Source organism: Lepidochelys kempii, chromosome 14 (assembly GCF_965140265.1).
Source record: "Lepidochelys kempii isolate rLepKem1 chromosome 14, rLepKem1.hap2, whole genome shotgun sequence".
In the NCBI taxonomy this organism is placed as follows: Eukaryota; Metazoa; Chordata; order Testudines; family Cheloniidae; genus Lepidochelys; species Lepidochelys kempii.
This window is the reverse complement of record NC_133269.1, coordinates 33,612,099-33,635,874: the sequence shown is the minus strand read 5'-3', so window position 1 is coordinate 33,635,874 and position 23,776 is coordinate 33,612,099. Positions and strand designations below refer to the sequence as shown.

The 23,776-nt window shown below is 46.3% G+C and overlaps 1 pseudogene; it reads left to right on the top strand.

The window, feature by feature from the left end:
• LOC140898123 (butyrophilin subfamily 1 member A1-like) overlaps positions 1–23,776 on the top strand; it is a 54,421-nt pseudogene that overhangs the window by 5,897 nt on the left and 24,748 nt on the right.

Here is a 23,776-nt window from a genome sequence, read left to right as displayed (position 1 = left end):
TAATTACACCGGGGCCCAGTGAATTTCTCAATTCTCAGGCTGCAGAATTCACCTCTTGCTGCAGAACTGGGCTCCAGAGTCTCCATCTGCATCTTCAATAATCACAGGTGGGATTTTCAAAGCCCCACAGAAGATTTGGAGGCCCAGCTCCCATTTTAAATTAATGGGGATTGGGCACCCAATTCCTTTACTCATTGACTTCAAGGGCAGAAGGGACCATTGTGATCATCTAGTCTGACCTCCTACATGGCACAGGCTACAGAACCTCTCCCACCCGCTCCTGTAATAGACCCATAGCTGCTGCCTGAGTTACTGAAGTTCTCAAGTCATGATTTAAAGACTTTTAAGCAATAACCTTGAAAATGTGAACAGGCAATGACTGCCTGAGTCTGCAGACAGCCTGAAACAGTAGCTCTGAGAGGAGTGAACTGCCCCAGACATCTGAGCCAAGGTCCCATGGAGGGGAGAGAAAAGAACAGCTGAGAGAGAAAATGCAGCTTCTGTCTGTGGGTCTGACTCTGACTCGCAGCCTTGCTGCTGGAGAATCACAGCACACAGTCTGATCAGCCACTGCAAAGACAGAGCAAACTTGTACCAGCATCCGGTTGTTTAGGTCATTGCTTTTAGTGCCTCCTCTGCAAAATATACAGAAGGCAAAAGGAAAGGGACTGGACAGAATAAAAATAAGGTAGGGAAGGAAAAGGACAGAGAGAGAGAGAGAGTATGTGTGTGTGTGTGTGTAAGTCTCTTATCCCAGGGATGTAGCCAGAGTCACTTGCGATGTCACCTGGGACCCTCCCTGGCTCGGTCTGGTCAGCACATCTCTCTGGATCAGGGCTATGAAGGCCCAACTGCATAATGGTGGATTCTGAGGTCCTAACACATGATGGGGGTGGCAGCCATGATGGTGAAGCTCGCTCTTTCCGGCCAACCTGACTCCCAGTCAGCCAGCATCGGCTAATTTCCCCCGCAGGTTCTCTTTTAGAAGTCCCCAAGGGGATTGGTGGGTGGAATAGCCCATCCCCTCATTATTTTGCTCACCAGCTAGGCCTAATTTCAGACACACGCATTGTGCTCCACTGATTTCCCACACCACCCTCCTCATGTTTACCAGGCACGATCTGAACACAGTCCTGGAGTTAAACCAGGAGCCCGTCTGTTGGGACTGATTCAGGCTGTCTGTCTCCCACCAAAGCCAGCCCTCGGCATAAGCTGACTAAGCAATTGCTTAGAGGCCAGGACAGCTCAGGGGGCCCTGTTTTTTGGAAATAATGCAGTTAGTATTCTCAGGGGTGGGTAAAGGCCACCCCGCCCCTGCACCGCCACACACACATTGTTCTCTCTTAGGGTCCCCAACAGGGTAGCACCGGCTTGGTTTGCAGCTTTTCCTATCAGCATTTATTGCTATCGGCTATTGTGATATTTTATCAACTTTTTCTCACTTCTCACCGCTCAGCTCACAATTCGGGCAGATGTGTAGCCCAATTATCACAACATTCCACAGTGAGGGAATTCAGCATTTTCCATGATCCCACAGAATTCAGGAGGTTTGTTGCACACAAGGTTTGTATTTTAAAGAATCCTTATTGAGGTTGCAAAAACAAACCATCCCAATGTGTAGAAAGAATAGTAAATATGGCAGGCGACCAGCTTGGCTTAACAGTGAAATCCTTGCTGTTCTTAAATACAAAAAAGAAGCTTACAAGAAGTGGAAGATTGGACAAATGACCAGGGAAGAGTATAAAAATATTGCTCGGGCATGCAGGAGTGAAAGCAGGAAGGCCAAATCACACTTGGATTTACAGCTAGCAAGAGATGTTAAGAGTAACAAGAAGGGGTTCTTCAGGTATGTTAGCAACAAGAAGGTGAAGGAAAGTGTGGGCCCCTTACTGAATGGGGGAGGCAACCTAGTGACAGAGGATGTGGAAAAAGCTAATGTACTCAATGCTTTTTTTGCCTCTGTCTTCACAAACAAGGTCAGCTCCCAGACTACTCCACTGGGCAGCACAGTATGGGGAGGGGGTGACCAGCCCTCTGTGGAGAAAGAAGTGGTTCAGGACTGTTTAGAAAAGCTGGATGAACACAAGTCCATGGGGCCGGATGCACTGCATCAGAAGGTGCTAAAGGAGTTGGTGGATGTGATTGCAGAGCCATTGGCCATTATCTTTGAAAACTCTTGGCGCTCGGGAGAGGTCCCGGATGATTGGAAAAAGGCTAATGTAGTGCCCATCTTTAAAAAAGGGAAGAAGAAGGATCCGGGGAACTACAGCCTCACCTCAGTCCCTGGAAAAATCATGGAGCAGGTCCTTAAGGAATCAATTTTGAAGCACTCAGCGGAGAGGAAAGTGATCAGGAACAGTCAGCATGGATTCACCAAGGGCAAGTCATGCCTGACTAATCTAATTGCCTTCTATGACGAGATAACTGGTACTGTGGATGAAGGGAAAGCAGTGGACGTGTTGTTCCTTGACTTTAGCAAAGCTTTTGACACTGTCTCCCACAGTATTCTTGCCAGCAAGTTAAGGAAGTATGGGCTGGATGAATGCACTATAAGGTGGGTAGAAAGTTGGCTAGATTGTCGGGCTCAACGGGTAGTGATCAATGGCTCCATGTCTAGTTGGCAGCTGGTATCAAGTGGAGTGCCCCAAGGGTCGGTCCTGGGGCCAGTTTTGTTCAATATTTTCATAAGTGACCTGGAGGATGGTGTGGATTGCACCCTCAGCAAGTTTGCAGATGACACTAAACTGGGAGGAGAGGTAGATAAGCTGGAGGGTAGGGATAGGATACAGAGGGACCTAGAAAAATTGGAGGATTGGGCCAAAAGAAATCTGATGAGGTTCAACAAGGACAAGTGCAGAGTCCTGCACTTAGGACAGAAGAATCCCATGCACTGCTACAGACTAGGGACCGAATGGCTCAGCAGCAGTTCTGCAGAAAAGGACCTAGGGGTTACAGTGGACGAGAAGCTGGATATGAGTCAACAGTGTGCCCTTGTTGCCAAGAAGACCAATGGCATTTTGGGATGTATAAGTAGGGGCATTGCCAGCAGATCAAGGGACATGATCGTTCCCCTCTATTCGACATTGGTGAGGCCTCATCTGGAGTACTGTGTCCAGTTTTGGGCCCCACATACAAGAAGGATGTGGAAAAATTGGAAAGAGTCCAGCGGAGGGCAACAAAAATGATTAGGGGACTGGAACACATGAGTAATGAGGAGAGGCTGAGGGAACTGGGGATGTTTAGTCTTCAGAAGAGAAGAATGAGGGGGGATTTGATAGCTGCTTTCAACTACCTGAAAGGGGGTTCCAAAGAGGATGGCTCTAGACTGTTCTCAGTGGTAGCAGATGACAGAACAAGGAGTAATGGTCTCAAGTTGCAGTGGGGGAGATTTAGGTTGGATATTAGGAAAATCTTTTTCACTAGGAGGGTGGTGAAACACTGGAATGCGTTACCTAAGGAGGTGGTGGAATCCTCTTCAGGTATGTTGGCAACAAGAAGAAAGCCAAGGAATGTGTGGGCCCCTTACTGAATGAGGGAGGCAACCTAGTGACAGAGGATGTGGAAAAAGCTAATGTACTCAATGCTTTTTTTGCCTCTGTTTTCACTAACAAGGTCAGCTCCCAGACTGCTGTGCTGGGCATCACAAAATGGGGAAGAGATGGCCAGCCCTCTGTGGAGAAAGAGGTGGTTAGGGACTATTTAGAAAAGCTGGACGTGCACAAGTCCATGGGGCCGGACGAGTTGCATCCAAGAGTGCTGAAGGAATTGGCGGCTGTGATTGCAGAGCCATTGGCCATTATCTTTGAAAACTCGTGGCGAACTGGGGAAGTCCCGGATGACTGGAAAAAGGCTAATGTAGTGCCAATCTTTAAAAAAGGGAAGAAGGAGGATCCTGGGAACTACAGGCCAGTCAGCCTCACTTCAGTCCCTGGAAAAATCATGGAGCAGGTCCTCAAAGAATCAATCCTGAAGCACTTGCATGAGAGGAAAGTGATCAGGAACAGCCAGCATGGATTCACCAAGGGAAGGTCATGCCTGACTAATCTAATCGCCTTTTATGATGAGATTACTGGTTCTGTGGATGAAGGGAAAGCAGTGGATGTATTGTTTCTTGACTTTAGCAAAGCTTTTGACACGGTCTCCCACAGTATTCTTGTCAGCAAGTTAAGGAAGTATGGGCTGGATGAATGCACTACAAGGTGGGTAGAAAGCTGGCTAGATTGTCGGGCTCAACGGGTAGTGATCAATGGCTCCATATCTAGTTGGCAGCCAGTATCAAGTGGAGTACCCCAGGGGTCGGTCCTGGGGCCAGTTTTGTTCAATATCTTCATAAATGATCTGGAGGATGGTGTGGATTGCACTCTCAGCAAATTTGCGGATGATACTAAACTGGGAGGAGTGGTAGATACGCTGGAGGGGAGGGATAGGATACAGAAAGACCTAGACAAATTGGAGGATTGGGCCAAAAGAAATCTGATGAGGTTCAATAAGGATAAGTGCAGGGTCCTGCACTTGGGACGGAAGAACCCAATGCACAGCTACAGACTAGGGACCGAATGGCTAGGCAGCAGTTCTGCGGAAAAGGACCTAGGGGTGACAGTGGACGAGAAGCTGGATATGAGTCAGCAGTGTGCCCTTGTTGCCAAGAAGGCCAATGGCATTTTGGGATGTATAAGTAGGGGCATAGCGAGCAGATCGAGGGACGTGATCGTTCCCCTCTATTCGACATTGGTGAGGCCTCATCTGGAGTACTGTGTCCAGTTTTGGGCCCCACACTTCAAGAAGGATGTGGATAAATTGGAGAGAGTCCAGCGAAGGGCAACAAAAATGATTAGGGGACTGGAACACATGAGTTATGAGGAGAGGCTGAGGGAGCTGGGATTGTTTAGCCTGCAGAAGAGAAGAATGAGGGGGGATTTGATAGCTGCTTTCAACTACCTGAAAGGGGGTTCCAAAGAGGATGGCTCTAGACTGTTCTCAATGGTAGCAGATGACAGAACGAGGAGTAATGGTCTCAAGTTGCAGTGGGGGAGGTTTAGATTGGATATTAGGAAAAACTTTTTCACTAAGAGGGTGGTGAAACACTGGAATGCGTTACCTAGGGAGGTGGTAGAATCTCCTTCCTTAGAGGTTTTTAAGGTCAGGCTTGACAAAGCCCTGGCTGGGATGATTTAACTGGGAATTGGTCCTGCTTTGAGCAGGGGGTTGGACTAGATAACCTTCTGGGGTCCCTTCCAACCCTGATATTCTATGATTCTATGATTCTATGATTCCTTCTTTAGAAGATTTTAAGGTCAGGCTTGACAAAGCCCTGGCTGGGATGATTTAATTGGGGATCAGTCCTGCTTTGAGCAGGGGGTTGGACTAGATGACTTCCTGAGGTCCCTTCCAACCCTGATATTCTATGATTCTATGATTCTAAGGTGCCACAGGACTCCTCGTTTCCATTGATATGTGTTGATTCCAGTCCAGATACTCTGAGTGGCTCTACATCTCAGATATCTGGCCTTTTCAGCCTAGTCCCAGTGAGAGAAGCAATTCTTTCCCCCAAAGAAGTAGTGATGCCAAGGGGATAGGTAGAGAGTCCTACTGATAGTTCATTAAAATATTTCAGTAAAGTTTCCCATCTGTCAGACCTTCTGTGACAGAGCAGGGAGTGGGGAGTATTGACCTGGGAATGTTGTGTGGGAGTTGTACTCGTATTGTCTGCATTGATACTGGATGGTGGTGGGATATCAGGGTGTGACTTCACTTGGGGGATGATACGTGAGCATGTAACCTGAGCCCTGGAGGGGGTTGGGGCCAGGTGACACCTTCTGCCTGGGAAACTGGACAAAGGCTGGAGGAGGAGCCAGGGTGGGGGGTTGGCTGGGTGAGATGGCTGGAGGAGGGTCTCAGTTTGGAGCTGGCTGGGGAAATGGAGGGAGACCCAGGACCAGGGTCTGGGCTCCCTGGCTCTCAAGATGGACGTGACTGAGGGGGTCCTGTTGTCTGTACCTACAAGCCCTGTTTTGGACTGTGCTCCTGTCGTCTAATAAACCTTCTGTTTTACTGGCTGGCTGAGAGTCACGGTGAATCACAGGAAGTAGGACACCCATCCCAAGGTCTTCTGCCTTGTGTTCTTGAGTTCTACAACCAGACGTTCCTTTTCTGTGCCCCGCTCTGCTCCCTCACCCCACCCCACCCCACTCCACTCACAGTGGTTGTCCTTGGTCAGTGAGGACCCAGGGGATCAGAGGTGCATCTGTGTGAGTTTACCTCCCTCCCGGAGAAGAAGGCACCTGACTTGATCTATCCTCTGAGCACTTGCTCTGGCTAGTTACCCCACCAGCCCCTGTTCCTCTTGCCGATCACCTTCTGCCACCTGTGTCTGCTGTGACCTCGGCAGGTCAGTCTCTTGAGGGTCTATCCAGCTCTTAGTGACGGTCAGCTCTGAGGCTGGGCAGAGACACTGTCCCACCAGAAGTGATTGTCAGCTCTTTTAAGCACTTAAAATAACAAAAGGCTCCTAATGGAGACTATTTAGCTCTACCTCTGAACCATGGGGAGGAACAACTTAAACCAGCCCAGGCACCCTTAGGGAGCATCCACACCTCCTTGCTAAAACACTTGTCCCCACCCTGTCTCTGCTTTCTCAGGGGGGTCTGGCATTTAAGCCCCTGGCTTAGCGAGGTGACCTCTTATTTGGGACAGGTTAAGCACAGTTCTGCTCCCTTCTACTCAGACAATAAAGACAACAACACTGATAACAGCATTTCACTACCCCTGCATTCAGTACTAAAGTGATTTGTAACCCAGCACCAGCCAAAGTAGATCACTTGGAGCTACACAGCTCCTTTCTGCTAGATATTTACACAGAGTAGGAGTGTTCATGTAAATACAGTTTGCTCCTGAAGTCTCTCCCCTCTCAACTAGATGTCAGGGGACAGCTCATTCAGACCCTGCTTACATCTAGTGCTCCTGTCAGCTAATTACTAAGTTACATATAAAAAAACCACTCTAGAGTTTTCAGGTACCTAAGTAGCCCCTGGAATCACAGTTAAAGTTGCCCCCACTCCCCAAAATCAGAAATGGCACCCCGGTGAGCCAGGAGTGGCCCAAACGGCTATGGGCTCTGGCAAGATGCAGCCCCTGTGTGATAGTGTAAAGCCTGCCTTGAGCTGCAGGCCGAGTGCCAGGCACTACGAGTCACAGCAGCAGCAGTAAGGGTAGCATTATAGCATATATCACGCCACCCTTACTTCTGCGCTGCTGCTGGTGGCGGTGTTGCCTTCAGAGCTGGGTGCCCGACCAGCAGCCACCACTGTCAGACCACCCAGCCAGTGCTTAATTTGTGCCGGGATTGAGCTCTAACACCTCTTTCAATATAAATTGAGCACTGGGGGGAGGCAGTGGGGCAAGGAGGTGATGGGGGAGTAGGAAGACTGTGAGTGCCAAAGGTGATAGGGGGAGGCACCAAAATAAAAGCTTGCCCAGGGCACCAGTTTCCCGAAGGCCAGCCCTGAGATCAGGTCCAGAAGTCTAAGGGAACAAAGATTTTTGGTTTAAAAGCTGGATTTGAACTGACCAGAGGCCCAAGATCTTGGGCTACAAAGTGACAGGACCTGTTAACCAAGGGGGTAACCTTTAGAGAAAGGTTTGAAAGACTCTGAACCCTACCAGCGAGTCCCATGTGCCAGATGAGAATCCTTTGGGACAAGTGTAAAATGTGTTCAGACTTTTGATGGGTTTATGGTAACTTTTCTCTCTCAGGCTTTTGTCCTTAAATGTTCTCTGCTTTGCAAGAGCTCATAGAATCATAGAAGATTAGGGTTGGAAGAGACCTCAGGAGGTCATCTAGTCCAATCCCCCGCTCAAAGCAGGACCAACACGAACTAAACCATCCCAGCCAGAGCTTTGTCAAGCCAGGCCTTAAAAACCTCTAAGGATGGAGATTCCACCACCTCCCTAGGTAACCCGTTCCAGTGTTTCACCACCCTCCTAGTGAAATAGTGGTTCCTAATATCCAACCTCGACCTCCCCCACTGCAACTTGAGACCATTGCTCCTGGTTCTGTCATCTGCCATCACTGAGAACAGCCTAGCTCCATCCTCTTTGGAACCCCACTTCAGGTAGTTGAAGGTTGCTATCAAATCCTCCCTCACTCTTCTCTTTTGCAGACTAAATAAGCTCAGTTTCCTCAGCCTCTCCTCATAAGTCATGTGCCCCTGCCCCCTAATCATTTTAGTTGCCCTCTGCTGGACTCTCTCCAATTTGTCCACATCCTTTCTGTAGTGGGGGAAGCAAAACTGGACGCAGTACTCCAGGTGTGGCCTCACCAGTGCTGAATAGAGGGGAATAATCACTTCCCTCGATCTGCTGGCAATGCTCCTGCTAATAAAGCCCAATATGATACTGGCCTTCTTGGCAACAAGGGCACACTGCTGACCCCTATCCAGCTTCTCATCCACTGTAATCCCCAGGTCCTTTTCTGCAGAACTGCTGCTTAGCCGGTCGGTCCCCAGCCTGTAGTGGTGCATGGGATTCTTCTCTCCTAAGTGCAGGAGCTGTTTGGTTACTGGCACACGCTGTTCATAGCCCTGGGACAGGAAGCAAAGCACAGGTCTTTGGTCAGGCCTGCTGGGAAAACCACAGTGAATTGTGGGGCCTGAAACCCCAGTGTGAGGGAGAGGGACGGTGAGAGGTGACGGCTGGAGGCCCGAGACCTAAGGAGACATGCCTTGAGCAGACCACAGAGGGGTCAGAGGTGCAGTTACCCCAAGCCTGTGACTCTCTGCATTCATAGACGTGACTAGAGCACTGCATGGGGACATGATTTTCACTTCTAACGCAGGGCACGCTCTCACTGTGGGTCTTACTGCTGAATTAATGCTCCCTCTCGCCAATTTAATTTCCATTTTTCATTGTACATTTCACAGCACAGTTCACAGTGACTGGACCTGACCGTCCAATCTCCGCCTCCCTAGGAGGTGAGGCCATCCTGCCCTGCCACCTCTCCCCGAGGATGAGCGCTGAGAACATGGAGGTGGGATGGTTACGATCCCAGGACTCTGCAGTCGTTCACCTGTACCGTGATGGGCAGGATCAGTACGGAAAGGATAGGCTGGAATATCGGAGAAGAACTGCGCTCTTGAAAGATGACATCACCAGTGGGAGAGTTCTCCTGAGAATACGTGATGTCCGACCCTCCGATAATGGGCAGTACACGTGTTTTTTTCAGTCCAGTGTCTCTTATGAAGAAGCTTTATTGGAACTGCAGGTGGCAGGTCAGTGACTTGTGGTACTTTGACGTCTTCAGCAGGGTAATAGGTGGAGTCGGGGGGGGTCATTGTGAGATGACAGGTGATTTTTCTCATTGTAGTGGGGCAGTAGCTCTGCTCTGGTTAAGGTTTGTTCTAGTTCACTGTTTAACAACAATTTTTCCCCCTAAGGGCTCTAAAATCCACACGCATACTCAGATTGCCTTGAAAATTGTTGTGGCTCATTGGAGTCTGGGGTAGGGTTAGTGGGCTAAATCTGAGGTCATTAGAGCAACGGTTCTCAACCAGGGTACATGTATCCCCGGGGTACGCAGAGAGCTTCCAGGGGGTACATCAGCTCATCTAGATATTTGCCGAGTTTTATAACAAGCTACATAGAAAGCACCAGCGAAGTGAGTACAAACTAAAATTTCATACAGACAATGACTTGTTTATACTGCTCTATACGCTGTACACTGAAATGTAAGTTCAATATTTATATTCCAATTGATTTATTTTATAATTATGTGGTAAAAATGAGAAGTGAGCAATTCTTCAGGAATAGTGTGGCTGTGAGACTTTTGTATTTTTATGTCTGATTTTGTAAGCAAGTAGTTTTTAAGGGAGGTGAAACTTTGGGGGTAGGCAAAACAAATCAGATTCCTGAAAGGGGTACAGTAGTCTGGAAAGGTTAAGAGACACTGCATTAGAGCCAGGGGTTAAGAAGATACACAAACACCAATAAAATGTCAGGTGATATTAGCATGTTGTGGTTATTACAACTTTTTTGTGCACAGCTGGGGAAAACAATGGCTGATCCTCCCCAGACTGATGTCACCAGTTGGGATTGGTTCTCGGCTTGTGTCTGGCGCCCACAGGGTAACAGTGGTTGATACACAGGAACCCATAACCCAGAGTCTGGTCTAAGCATGGGAGAACTGAGGAATTCCCCCTACCGCAGGACAGGTGAAGGCAGGAGGCCTGACAGCTGAAGGTGCTGCCAGACAGACCAGCCAGGACACAGGTGTAGCTAGTTCTGTAACCATGACATGAGATTTAGGGCAGGTGCAGTAAACACCACACTGCTGACAATCCCCATGGCTGGAAGACACCTCTGTGCACTTTTATTGACACAGCCTACAGACCTAGGGTGACCAGATGTCCCAATTTTATAGGGACAGTCCTGATATTTGGGGATTTTTCTTATATAGGTGCCTATTACCCCCCACACTCTGTCCCAATTTTTCATATTTGCTGTCTGGTCACCCTATACAGACCTCAGCACTGAAATGAGACATATGTGATCATATGACAGCGACAGCTCTGCCAGCCTGCTGTAATGCATCCCTTCACCAGTCACTACAGAAACTCCAGACACGGGGAAGGCAGTGGGAGTGCAGGCAGATCGATGCTGGAATCCAGATCCGAGAAATACAACACAAACAATGGCACCTTCCTCATGCCTGTTTATTATGGCACCACCCTCGCTGAACCACTCCCCGCTCCTGTTGCCAGCCCCAGGAGGCAGAGTTAAGGTTGCATGGCTGGGGCGCTGTGTGCTGTTACTTTGTATCTCTTGGGTCTCAGATATGTAAGTTTAGCCGCTCTCTGCATTTGGAAAGGCACAAGGCCCTACTGGGAAACTGTAATTCTGCACTGGGAAGTACTTTGTGGGAATTAATAGGTAACTAGAGAGCCCTCATGGCCAAGATGGAGTCTGCTCTGCAGAGCAGCTCCGGCCAAAACCAGGCGCACACAGTGCGGTAACTCCCTTCCACTCCAGGGGCACTTGTTCCAAACCCCACTGATGTAAATACACACACACACCAGAACAGATCAGTGAATACAGGAAAGGGAAATATCTACAGAGGGATGAAGATAGAAAAACAACAGGGGGGGAAAATGGGAATGCCGGTAAAACAGGTTACGGCCCAGTGATACCACAATTAAAAATGGGAGACACCAAGCACTGCGTCTACACTCACAGTTCAGGAGTCCTGGGTCGAGTTCTCATGCAGCAGTGAGTCTTGGGTGCTCCTGGTCATCTTTGACACCAATGAATTTTCCACAGCAAACCCCTCTAGTGCCCTCTTCTGCCGCTCTCTGCAAACCCACACAGAGCGACAGCCTTCCCACTTACCTGGCTAACAGCCTCCCTCCTTATTCCCAATGTAGAGTCACAAACCCAAGTACTCACAGCCCCATACAGCTCGGGGTGACAGCGAAACTGGGTCTGGCTCTGGTTTGTCCTTCTCAGGTGATTCCTCCCTGGCACAGTGCTCTTCCTGGCTCCCATCCTGGGGTGTCCCCAGCCAGCCGCTCTGTCACTCCTGGGCTTTGGGCAGGTTCTTGGCTGCTGTCACTGTGTGAGGGCCTCTCGCTGTAGCCCTCTTGTTGGGAGCTATAGACACACTCACCCTGTCTCTCTGCCTGTCTCCACCCTCCTCCCCCTGGAAGACCCAGCACTTCCTTTGCTCCAGGACAGGTTTGAAGGGGCCGTGCTCTCTAAGCCCCAAGGGTGTCACAAATGTTTGTAAAATTATCTTTGTAACTAAGTGAAAGTCGTGGACGACTTTAGCCTCCCTGCCCATCAGTTAAGCCAGGGGTGGCCAACCTGTGGCTCTTCAGAAGTTAATATGCGGCCCCATGTATAGGCACCGACTCCGGGGCTGGGGCTACAGGTGCCAACTTTCCACTATGCTGGGGAGTGCTCACAGCTCAACCCCTGGCTCTGCCCCCCTCCCCCCTTTCTGCCCCCTCCCTTCTGCCTGCAGTGCCCTCGCTCCTCCCCCTCCCCCCCAGATCCTCCTGCATGCCACAAAACAGCTGATCAGGAGGTGTGAGGAGGGAGGGGAAGGTGCTGATCAGTGGGGCTGCCTGTGGGTGGGAGGTGTTGGGAGCGAGGTGTGGGAGCTGATGGGGGGCTGCTGACATATTACTGTGACTCTTTGGCAATGTACACTGGTAAATTCCGGCTCCTCCTCAGGCTCAGGCTGGCCACCCCTGAGTTAAGCAGTACACAGCTCCTTCCAATGGTTCTTCTGATTCAACCCTTTGTCCCTGCTGAGAGGCACTGCCTGTGTTCATAAAAGGGAGAGTCAATCTCTTGTTCCTGCTCAGGAAACTGCAGGGTTATGTAGCAGCACCAGCTCCCCGCTATTGGTAGAGAATATGAAGCATGTGCACGTAAGGTAGAACAGCACTAAATGAGAGACACGATTGCCTCGTGGATAGCAGGGATTTCCCTACGTCCCCCCTGAATTTTCCCAACACTCCTCCCACCAGTTTTGTGAACTAGTTACACGCAGTGTTGCAAATTTAGTGATTGTTTGGAAATTTGAATTGAAATTGAAACATTAATACACACTTTAAAAGCATGTAAAGTGTATGATAAAATACGTGTATCTGAAAAAGTATAATTGATTTGAAAAGTATGAACATAGACTAGCTTCCTTATACAGCTGTTGTTTTTCATGACAGTGTCAGTGCATTCATTTCGGTGATGTTGGCCAACCTAATCATTTCAAATTATGATTTGTAAGCAAAGTCTAAATGAGCTCTCCCTGACAGCTAGTGATGAGCTGGGGGCTGTGGGGGAAAGGCTTCAGGACCAGATTGTATTTACATTCACACCTAATCTACCTAGGTATCCATCAAACGGACCTGTGTTGCCCAAGTGATAGATTTTGGCTGGGATTGGATTACAAATCTCTTGAATGTGGGGGTAAAGAAATGTTGTTATTCTTATTGTATGAGTAAAGGGCAGTAGAACTGTACTTAGCCTGTGCTGATTGAGGGCATCGAGAGAGAGGGTGGGGCCAGGTGTTTTGCTTGATGGTCTGCCTGAGTCACAAGTACTATTTGACTTACCCCCTCTACTGTTTAAAGACAGAGCTGATTAGGCTCCATAGATAGTCTTTTGTTTTGTTAAGTGACCACTACAGCTGAAATCACTGATAATCAGGTCTAAGTGCTTAGTCCTGCTGTGGGGACAGTGTTTTTGTGGAAGAGTTGGCCCAGTCTGCACTAGCAGCGAGGTTCCCCCACTGAGAGCTCAGCTGAAATCACTGAGAGCTGGGTGAAACCTCAAGAGACCAACTCACAGAGGTCATGATGGCAGCAGAAGGTGACAGCGCAGGGCCATTGGCAACAGAGCGATGGAGTGAACGGTGGCATAATGAATAACAGTGACCAGAGCGAACAGTGAGCAGCTGGAGGAATGAGCAAGGTGCCTTCTTGCCCTCCACCTAGGAGGTGAACTCATGTGAAAGCACCTCTAAACTCTGAGTCTCCACTGACCAAGGACAACACTGGTGAGTGTCAATGAGGCTGTTAAGAATGCTGGAGACACAATACAGTTCATGTGAACAAACATGGCTGTGGCATCATACTTTCTATTTAAGCAAGAGATAGCACACACTACAAACTGGAGGCCAATGTTAAGTGCATGGTCACTTGTTCATCCTGAATTTGAACACTGGTTCCGAACAAGACCAGCAGATGCTCACTATCTTTCTGCAAGAAACTCAACTGACTGGCTAGACGCAGGTGGTGCGACAGTGAAAGACTCAACAGTTGAAAAAGTGAAGAACTCTCTCTCCACATTCAAAAAATGTGCATCCATGGCTGATGAATGCACCGATGCAAATGGGAATCAAGTATTAAGTCACTGTGTATGTTATCTTGATGTCAGTGGTCGGCCAGTAGATGCATTTCTAGATGTTCAAGTTATAGAAGACACATCGGCTCCATCTGTGACAACCCACATCTTAGAAGAGTTAAATGCTTGTCAGTTGGACCCCAAACAGATGGCTGCTTGTGCATTTGATGGAGCTGCAAACTTCTCTGGAAGATATGGTGGAGAACAAGCTTTGCTCAGAGAAAAGTGTAACCCTAGTCTCTCCTATACACACTGCAGAGGCTATCTACTCTAACTATCACTAGTACGAGCTGCAGAATCTTCAAACGATATTTAAAAGCTATAAATTTAATGTCTTCATTATATTTTTCAGCAAGAGTCCAAAAAGACGGAATATCTTGGAAAATATAGAAGATATACTGGTATTGAAGTTCAAATTAGTCCAACCTGGGAAAACTCTCTGGCTTTCTCATGAGCGATCCTTAGCTGTTGTCTTAAAATTACTCCAGCCATTATTACGGGCTTTGGAAAGTATCTACCAAGATGGGATGGATCTAAGTAGTGAGGCTGGTGGATTACTTTTTCTACTACCTTCAGAGAAGACTATGACCATTCTCTCTCTTGTAAGTCTACTGTTGAAACCACTTGGGTCATTAAACAATGTCATCCAGGCATCTGCTACAACAGGAGTAGATCTTTGTCCAGCAATAGAAGCTACATTTGGATCAATCAGAGAGCTATCCATTGAAAATGTACTGGAAGAAGCAAAGAATTCAGTCCAGAAGTTGAGTAATGAAGGCATTTATATTGAATCCTTAAGTGAAGAGGACAAAAAGTGTTTGTTAAGACAACTGAAAAAGTACACAGACTTGACTCTTAAAAATCTACAACAGCGACCCCTAGATTCTACTCAACCTCTACATAGCTTTTACAGATGCCTGTCCTCTAAAACACTGACAGTTGAGTGGAGTGAGGCACTACCAGCAATGGGGCTGCTGTGGGATCAGGACAGAATAGAGAATTTGAACACACAGTGGAATATCATACAACGAATGAATGAAGATTTGACTTCAACTTCTTTTTTATCATCACTAGCGGCTCGAACCGATGTTTGTGCTGTGTTTCCTGGGATGAAAGAAGTAGGAATTCATCTCTTGCTACTCCCAGTCACAACAGCTACAGGTGAGTGTTCCTTTTCATCACTGAATAGAATTTTGTGTTCTGAAAGAAGTCACCTTCTGCCTGATCACGTGAATGAACTAATGAGCATATCAACTGAAGGAATGGAAGTACCGGGCATACGAGAAGCCACCGAAGATGAACGCATTGCATTCAAGAAGTTTATTAACAGAGTTGTGCAAAATTATAACAAGGAACCAAGAAAGATGTAGATATAGTGCTTCATAGAAGGCTTGAGTAGCCAACTTTAATTTGTGTGATGATTTTAAAACATGAGTTAAATCTAATAAAATAGTCTTGAAACATTTTTCAGTTTTTACTATGGTGTCATACAACCCACCTTCACCCTCATGGCCTCACCCCTCATCGGCCCTGACCCCGCCCCCCTGTAAATTCAAACACCCCCCCAATTTCAATTCCTGGGGAAAACACTGTTCTCTATCATATCCCCCCCAGTTGCCTCTTTTCCAAACTGAAAAGTCCCAGTCTTATTAATCTCTCCTCATACGGAAGCCGTTCTATACCCCTAATCATTTTTGTTGCCCTTTTCTGAACCTTTTCCAATTCCAATATATCTTTTTTGAGATGGGGTGACCACATCTGCATGCAGTATTCAAGGTGTGGGCATACCATGGATTTATATAGAGGCAATATGATATTTTCTGTCATATTATCTATCCCTTTCTTGATGATTCCCAACATTCTGTTCCCTTTTTTGACTGCCGCTGCACATTGAGTAGATGATTTCAGAGAACTATCCACAATAACTCCAAGATCTCTTTCTTGAGTGGTGACAGCTAATTTAGACCCCATCATTGTATATGTATAGTTAGGATTATGTTTTCCAATGTGCATTAGTTTGTACTTATTAACATTAAATTTCATCTGCCATTTTGTTGCCCAGTCACCCAGTTTTGTGAGATCCTTTTGTAGCTCTTCGCAGTCTGCCTGGGACTTAACTATCTGGAGTAGTTTTGTATCATCTGCAAATGTTGCCACCTCAGTGTTTACCCCTTCTTCCAGATCATTTATGAATATGTTAAATAGGACTGGGCCCAATACAGATCCCTGGGGGACACCACTATTTACCTCTCTCCATTCTGAAAACTGACCATTTATTCCTACCCTTTGTTTCCTATCTTTTAGCCAGTTACCAATCCATGAGAGAACCTTCCCTCTTATCCCATGACTGCTTATTTTGCTTAAGAGCCTTTGGTGAGGGACCCTGTCAAAGGCTTTCTGAAAATCTAAATACACTATATCCACTGGATCTCCTTTGTCCGCATGCTTGTTGACCCCCTCAAAGAATTCTAGTAGATTGGTGAGGCATGGTTTCCCTTTACAAAAACCACGTTGACGATGAAATTATGAAACCATGAAATTATGTTCATCTATGTGTCTGACAATTTTGTTCTTTACAATAGTTTTCAGCCAATTTGACCTGTACTAAAGTGAGGTTTACTGGCCTGTAGTTGCCAGGGTCACCTCTGTAGCCCTTTTTAAAAATTGTCTATCCACCAGTCATTTGGTACAGAAGCTGATTTAAATGATAGGTTACAGAAGACAATTAGTAGTCCTGCAATTTCACATTTGAATTTCTTCAGAACTCTTGGGTGAATACCATCAGGTCCTGGAGACTTATTACTGTTTAGTTTATCAATTTGTTCCAAAACCTCCTCTAATGACACCTCAATTTGGGACAGTTCCTCAGATCTGTCACCGAAAAAGAATGGCTCAGGTTTGGGAATCTCCCTCACATCCTCAACAGTGAAGACCGATGCAAAGAATTCATTTAGTTTCTCTGCAATGGCCTTATTGTCTTTGAGTGCTCCTTTAGCATCTCGATCGTCCAGTGGCCACACTGGTTGTTTAGCAGGCTTTCTGCTTCTGATGTATTTGAAAAATATTTTGCTATTACTTTTGGAGTCTTTGGCTAGCTGTTCTTCAAATTCTTTTTTGGTCTTTCTAATTATATTTTTACACTTCATTTGCCAGAGTTCATGCTCTTTTCTATTTTCCTCATTAGGATTTATCTTCCACTTTTTAAAGGATGCCTTTTTGCCTCTCACTGCTTCTTTTACTTTGTTGTTTAACCACAGTGGTTCTTTTTTGGTTCTCTTATTATGTTTTTTAAATTGGGGTATACATTTAAGTTGAGCCTCTGTTATGGTGTCTTTAAAAAATTTCCATGCAGCTTGCAGGGATTTTACTTTTGGTACTGTACCTTTTCATTTCTGTTTCACTAACTTCATTTTTGTGTAGTTCCCCTTTCTGAAATTAAATGCTACAGTGTTGGGCCGCTGTGGAGTTTTCCCTGCCACAGGGATGTTAAATTTAATTATAATATGGTCACTATTATCAAGCGGTCCAGCTATATTCACCTCTTGGACCTGATCCTGTGCTCCACTTCGGACTAAATCAAGGATTGCCTCTCCTCTTGTGTGTTCCAGGAATAGCTGCTCCAAGAAGCAGTCATTTAAGGTGTCAAGAAACTTTCTCTCTGCATCCTGTCCTGAGGTGACAGGTCCCCAGTCAATATGGGGATAGTTGAAATCCCTCATTATTACTGAGTTTTTTACTTTAATAGCCTCTCTAAAGTCCTTGAGCATTTCACAGTCACTATCACCATCTTGGTCAGGTGGTCTGTAATATATTCCTACTGCTATATTCTTATTATTCAAGTGTGGAATTACTATCCATAGAAACTCTATGGTACAATTTGATTCATTTAAAATTTTTACTTCATTTGATTCTACACTTTCTTTCACATATAGTGCCACTCCCCCACCAGCACAACCTGTTCTGTCCTTCTGATATATTTCGTACCCTGGTATTACTATGGCCCATTGATTACCCTCATTCCACCAGGTTTCTGTGATGCCGATTATATCAATATCCTCATTTAATACTAGGCACTCTAGTTTACCCATCTTATTATTTAGACTTCTAGCATTGGTATATAAGCATTTTAAAAACTTGTCATTTTTTGGCTGTCCCCTATTGCATGACATAATCGAATGGGACTTTTTTTCATTTGACTGTTTCTCATCAGATCCTCCCTGTATTTTATCATTTTCCATTCTCTCCTCCTTATTAGGACATAGGGAATCTCCATTTATAGATCCTTCCCTAAGGGATGTCCGAACCACATGCTCCTCCACACCCGTCGGCTTTCCCCCAGCCCTTAGTTTAAAAAATGTTCTAAAACCTTTTTAATTTTAAGCGCCAGCAATCTGGTTCTGTTTTGGTTTAGGTGGAGCCCATCCTTCCTGTATAGGCTCCCCCTCTCCCAAAAGCTTCCCCAGTTCCTAATAAATCTAAACCCCTCCTCCCTACACCATCGTCTCATCCACACATTGAGACCCTGCAGTTCTGCCTGTCTAATTGGCCCTGCGTGTGGAAATGGAAGCATTTAAGAGAATGCTACCAGGGAGGTCCTGGACTTCAGTCTCTTACCTAGCAGCCTAAATTTGGCCTCCAGGACCTCTCTCCTATCCTTCCCCATGTCGTTGGTACTTACATGTACCATGACCACCGGCTCCTCCCCAGCACTACACATAAGCCTATCTAGATATCTTGAGAGATCTGCAACCTTCGCACCAGGCAGGCAAGTCACCATGCGGTTCTCCCGATCATCACAAACCCAGCTATCTATGTTTCTAATGATCGAATCGCCCATTACTAATACCTGTCTCTTCCTAATAACTGCAGTTCCCTCCCCTGGAGAAGTATCCTCAATGTGAGAGGATACCACAACATCATCTGGGAGGAGGGTCCCAACTATGGGATCGTTTCCCTCTGCTCCAGTTGGATGTTCTGCTTCCCTGAGGCTTTCATCCTCCTCAACAGCACAAAGGCTGTCAGACTCGGGGTGGGACCGTTCTACTGTGTCCCAAAAAGTCTCATCTATGTACCTCTCTGTCTCCTGTAGCTCCTCCAGCTCAGCCACCCTGGTCTCCAAAGTCCGTACACGGTCTCTGAGGGCCAGGATCTCCTTGCTCCGAGTGCACACATACGCCACCTGCCCATAGGGCAGTTAATCATACATGCCACATTGGGTGCAATAAAATGGGTAGCTCCCAATCTGTTGCTGGACTTCTGCCTGCATTCTCTTTTTACTCCCGAAGCTTGTTCCCTTGTTGGTGCTTTGTTTTTATCAAGCGATGTTTTGACCTTTAAGTGCAAAGAATGTTAGGTGTATCTAGCCCCTGCTCACACTCCCCCTGTAAACTCCCTCGTCAAACTCCCCTGTTCGCTAGCTCCTCTGGTCGCTTATTTTTTAAAGCCCTGCTCTGCCTGAGTAGTGCCGCCCCCTGGTTGAGGGTTGATTGGATGCCTCGTCAAGAAGCTCCTAGCTCTCAGCCTTGCCTAGCAGGCTGCTAGGCTCAGCACACACATGGTCAGCACACGGTCCCTCAAACAAACAGACCACACGGTATATTACAGTCAAGCAGCAAGCACACCACAAACACAAAGACTACAGACAACAAACTTACCCCAAGGGATATTGATTTATCTTGAGTCAATTCCTTCTTGATTTAAGAGTGTCCACACAGGAATTTGCACTTGATGAACTAAACCAGTTTAACTAAACTGGAGCAAATTTGTGCATAGAAAAGCCCTATTATAATATCAGTTTTACTGTATATCAAATATTAATCTGGCCAGATTAACTGACCAACCACACTTGTGAACTCACATCTGATTATTAGTTTAATAGGAAATGGCTTTTGATAACAGTGTAATGAAGCTTTTGACTCATTACTGGGCACTGTAGGATTATCACAAGTTCATTTATTTCTTCTGTAGATATGGGCTCTGCTCCTTCCATCTCAGTGGAGGGACATCAGGACAGAGGGATCCGGGGTGGTGTGTCGATCATCCGGATGGTACCCACAGCCCAAGGCTCAGTGGAGAGATCTCCAGGGAAAGCTCTTAGCGTCAGCCTCTGAAGAAATAACCCCAGAGGCCAATGGCCTGTTTCAAACAGAGATTGCCATTGTTCTAACAGAAGAGTCCAACCAGAAAATGTCCTGCTGTGTCAGGAACCCCCGACTCAACCAGAAGAGAGAGTCAGTGATTTCCATAGCAGGTCAGTGCCAGTCTGTGCCGCACATGGACAGACTGAGATGCTGGAGACGTGAGCGGAGAGTATTTATCATTGTGTCTCCTATTTATTGGCCTGAACCTTCAAGGTGCTGAGCACGTCTTGTAAAGTCCTGAACAACCTCCGTTCTCTTTGGAGATGTCTACACTGCAGTTAGACACCTGCTGGTGGCCTGTACCAGCTGGCTCAGGCTAAGGGGCTCGGGCTAAGGGGCTGTTAAATGGCAGTGTAGATATTCAGGCTTGGGCTGGAGGGTCCCAGAGCTCAAGCTTCAGCCTAAGTTCAACTACACTGCCATTAAACAGTCCCTTAGCCTGAGCCCAGTGCACCTGAGTTAGTTGGCAGGTGCCAGCCGCAGGTGTCTAATTGCAATATAGACTTACCCTTTGACTCACAGGGGCCGTCCTGCATAAAGTACATCTCAGTTATGTCATATCCATATCATAAGCATATTTTCATAAAGATTATAGAGTGTAACGTCACAGCAGCAATCATCATTCTTCTCAGTAGGGGTGGGGGAGGGAATTCTCCTTTGTTCTTGTGGTGTGGTGAGGACTGTGTTGGAATTTCAAGCCATCACTTTGAGAGGGGTGTTTGCCAGGTCCTGTTCACAGACCGGAGGGCTCTGTAGAAAATCCTGCAAGTTCACAGAAGCAGTCTGTGGCAAGCTGGGGTGTAAATCTGCCTCTCACTAGCCTGCCACATACTAACTGTCCATGTGGACCCGGCTACGTACACTAGTAATTCCGCAGTGTGCTTTGTTCTACCCTGTTTTGAAATGGGAACAGATCAAAATGCACCAGGGAACTTGTAGTTCACCGTTGCAGGGTGCACACAGCCAGTTAGTGCACAGCAGGCTAGTGCGAGGTGGATTTACATCCCAGGCTGCCACACACTAACTGTTCCTACAGACAAGCCAACGTAAAGCAAGGTGCCCGCTGCCTTAGGGAGCAGCCTCCTCTCTGTGGTTTTAGTTCTTGTGTGTTATGGTTCTGGATTCTAAGAAGTAAAGTCCTGTTGGTGACATCCCCTAGGGTACAGTCTGGACTGTTGAACTGCTGTGTCCCTTTAACTGTCCAGCCCAGGGTGCCTCGTACACGGCTTTGCTAGTGAAACGCAGCCTCTCTGGGCTCTGCTCACACACAGCCATTAGCACGTAAAGTTACTCACAGCAAAGTTACATGAATGCTTTCCCAGCCACTTATGGACTACATAGAGTGACACTTGCAAACTCCCCAGCCTTGCACCCAGGAGTGTGCGTCCTGTAGTGTCCAGCACACTACTGAACAATCTTTAATAGTCAGTCGTTTCATCAACGGAAATGATTCTGCTGGAGTGTTTGTTAACCTGAGTAACACTTAAACCAAAACACACTGGTTTAGGTAAAACAATAAAATAAGTTTATTAACTAGAGAATGGTAGATTTTAAGTGATAATAAGTGATAAGGCATAAAGGTCAGAATTGGTTACAAAAGAAATAAAAAATGAAACCAAAAACTAATTCCTAAACTTTACCAAGCTAAACAACATTTGAAAGCAAAAAGGTTTCTCACACCCAAAAACTTACTGCAGTCCAAACTAACTGGCAAGCCTTCCAGCTAGGACCAACTCTCCCCCCCGCCCCCGTTCAATGCTGCTTCTACTGACTTTCAAGCAGTCTTATTGCTGTGAGTAGAGATGGGGGAGGAGAGGCAAGGTGAAGATCACTGTCTATTATTTTATACCCTCCTCCTCTCTTCGAGGATTACTCCCCACTGGGGTGTAGACAAAACAGTCCCCTGTGTATGTGAGATTCAAAGAGTCTATCAGGAGAACTGTAAATTTCTTGTTCGCACCATCTGTGTACGTGATGTGTGAGATGTCACTGGGGTTGATATGCAAATCTTTTTACAGTCCCCCGATGGCAAATGGTTGCCTCAGCAGTTAATAGCTTCCCATCACCTGTCATCAGTTTGTTGTCTCTGAGGAGCTAGTCTGTGGGCATTCCCCAGAATTATAACATATTTCACTAACAAACGTAGTAAAATCTCATAGCTCCACATACAATGTTATCGTACACATTTAAACAGAAAAATGCTATTCAGTAAATTATGAATTTCAAATGATACTTCACAAGGCACACTTTGTACAAAATATATCAATCATATAGCAGTGGTGAACATGGGGGTTCAGGGTTTTATATGGGGTGCAGTGTGTCACAGTGTTACAGAAAGCAAGGTGGGATGAATTGTGCCGGCTGCCTTAGAGACTCCATTGTAGGGTTCTTGTGGGTTAAGGTTCTGGATTCTAAGGAATAAAGTCACATTATGCTGCAACCTTCCAGCAAGAGTATTGATATCTGTGTCTAACTTCTCTGTGTGCTGTGACCATCGCAGTTCTTGGGGGGGTGGGGGGTGGGGGGGAGGGAATTCTCCTTTATTCTCACTGAGAGCTGCTGGGTGCTGACTGTTTGTGCAAATCTGGCTAATGAAGTCATTTTTCCTGACTAGCACAAGAGAGCCCTGGATATGGTCTCAGCGTTGCTATTTAGATGACATCTGAAACTCCCACATCAATGTGAGAGCTGTGCTATGGGCCTTATCCTGCAGTTCAGACTCTGGCAAAATCCCATCACCTTAAATGAGAGTTTTGCTCATTTAAGTCATAACTGAGGATCAGGTCATAACTTGTACTTAATTGCTCAGAAGGCAGTAATCACAGAGCTCCACAGCCAGCATCGGCCATGAATGTACATTGTGTTTTTTTATTTCACAGCACACAATGGAACGGATCCTACCTTCCCTGCATAACCAGGTTGATGAGAGTTTTGGCAGTGCTAACAATAAAGGATCAGGCCCAAAACATGCAGAAACAAACTTTTAGCTAAAAAGCATCTTGATTTTTAGAAAAAAGGTTCATATTTTTCTGTATTATTATCTACCAAATAACTTTGTTAATACAGAATGTGTAGTTCATCACTATTGTCATAAACATACAGCTAAGGGTAGCCTAGAATTCCTTCTTAACCCCTTACAGGTAACAAGGAATTCTAGGCTACCTGTAGCTGTATGTTTATGACATGTCAAGGTTGCCTCCCCACTCTGAACTCTAGGGTACAGATGTGGGGACCTGCATGAAAGACCCCCTAAGCTTATTTCTACCAGCTTAGGTTAAAAACTTCCCCAAGGCACAAATCCTTCCTTGTCTTTGGATGGTTACTGCTGCCACCACCAAGTGAGTTAGACAAAGGTTCAGGAAAAGGACCACTTGGAGTTCCTGTTCCCTAAAATATCCCCCCAATCCCCTTCACCCCCTTTCCTGGGGAGGCTTGAGAATAATATACCAACCAAATAGGTAAATCAGATTCTTAAAAAACAGAACTTTATTATAAAGAAAAAAAAGTAAAAGAAGAACCTCTGTAAAATCAGGATGGAAGGTAACTTTACAGGGTAATCAGATTCAAAACACAGAGGATTCTCCTCTAGGCAAAACTTTAAAGTTACAAAAAACAGGGATAAACCTCCCTCTAAGCATAGGGAAAATTCACAAGCTAAAAGCAAAACATAATCTAATGTGCCTTGCCTTATTTACTTACTCTTTTTGCAATATTGAGACTCATTTTAGGATGATTTT